This window comes from Tetrao urogallus, assembly GCF_951394365.1.
Source record: "Tetrao urogallus genome assembly, chromosome: 8".
Taxonomy (NCBI): Eukaryota; Metazoa; Chordata; class Aves; order Galliformes; family Phasianidae; genus Tetrao; species Tetrao urogallus.
In genome coordinates this window covers 8,697,673-8,699,594 of record NC_136821.1, presented here as the reverse complement: position 1 = coordinate 8,699,594, position 1,922 = coordinate 8,697,673, and positions in this window count along the sequence as shown.

Here is a 1,922-nt window from a genome sequence, read left to right as displayed (position 1 = left end):
GGCTGAGCCCCGGCTCCGCGGGGTCCCTCGGCCGAGTGCGGAGATCCCGCGGCGAAGCGGCGGCTGCCCCCGCCCGGCGGGAGGCGCGTCCCGCGCCGCCTGCTGCCCGCCCGGCCCCTGCGCGGTGCCGCGGGGAGCGCCGCGTTGTGCCGCCGCGTTGTGCCGCCCCCTGGCGGGCGCCCCGCGCATCTGCCCCGAGCCGTTACCGCCGACCTCTTCTCTCACATTGGCGTAACCGCGAGCCGCCGCTGGATGCTCCGTGCGGGAGGCAGCCGTGCTGCGGAGCAACCTGTTGGTTCTGATCTGTTGGTTCTGACGCTGGCAAGGGTCAGAACGCTCCGTGCTCCCTCTCTTTTCGTTCTGATGGAGATGCCGTCAGGGATGTCGCATTTTTAAACACTGAGAATTACGCGTTAGGGAATGCGGTGTCATTTGGGAACCATCCATCAGCTTTGCACATGCTTTTACTTTCAGGAATAGCGATGCTGTATATTTCTGCACAGGCTCCAGGAGACATTGTAACTGTACAGTTCCACATTGTGTTCTCCACTAATGTTTTTCCCGTCAGGCAGAGGCTCCTCTTTGTTCAGCAGATGAGCCGAGAACATCAGTGCGTGGTGCCAGCTTTTATTGTGGCTCCTTTTTCACAGTGGCTGCACAAGGCAATAAATGAGGAGCCAGACAGAAACCTTCGAGAAAAGGAAGCTAACCGTGACTGGGGAGAACGAGGTTCAGTCCCCATAGGATTTGTTAATTGTGGGTCAGTTAAAAATCAAGCAGTACTGCAAGCAATCCTTGTTTGTATGTTACTCATTGCACATGGCTGATCTCTGATGGAAATCAGTTCAGGCAGCTGAAAAAAATCGGGCTTCAAATGCCTCACATTTGACAAACTGACGTGTGACATCTGCTGTTGCCAGGTACTTTCAGATACAGCCCCCTCACTGCATGAGGGGGGACATGTTCCTCCTGGGATGCTGCAGAGGCAAATCAGAATCAACAAGTACTCTGTGCAGCGGGCAGCAAAGCCTTGCAACTTGGAGAGGCAGCTTCAAAATGGGAGCTAGAAATATTCAGCCCAAACTCATCTACAAACAGTTAAGATATACCTGAAGGTGGCATCTTTATGAGTATGAAAAACATATTGGCCAATTTCATAAATTATGGTGTCTTTTTTTCTTAGTCTTCACCCAGTTGATCAAAACAAAACAAAACAAAACAAAAAAAAAAAAAAAAAAAAAACCTGTGCTCAAATTAAAGCACAATAAGAGAACTCTCTGTACAAATGAAAAGAGCATTTCCAGTCCTGCGACATAGTCAGCAGCTGCTGCTTTGTGAAGAAGATGCTTCCATGAAAGCAGAACTCTGTGTCCTATCCGTTTAAAGAATAACAGTTTCCTTCTGTTTTCTTAGGGAAATATTGAATCACCATTCAAGAGGCCAAGACCTATCCATTTTCTATTGGAGAAAGTACGACCCAGACTGTGAGCGGATTGCTTTCACACACCACATTTTGGAGCCACTTGAAGGTGGTCTCATTCTCAATCACAAGGAAATTTCACAATGTGTCTCTCAGTGTTTGCAGGACAGTTAGTAAGATAACGACCCAAAGCTTTGCTCTGGCACGTGTGGCTTCACCTCTGATATAACTTGACTATCAGCACTGTAGTGCATTAGAGCTGTGATGAAAGCATATGTGGTAGCAGAACATGACACAGATTTTACAGAAACTGCAAGCCTTTCAAAGTGCATTAGTAGTGAACTTGCTGCCTCTTCAGCTGGCCACTGTAACTAAGGTAACCTGCTCTAAAAGTGGGGAGTTATGAAAAACCACTGCCAACGCCTTTTCTAAAAGAATGAACTATGGAGATCACGTAAAGGAATTAATCCAAAACATCCATGTATAGCAATGCAAGATCAAA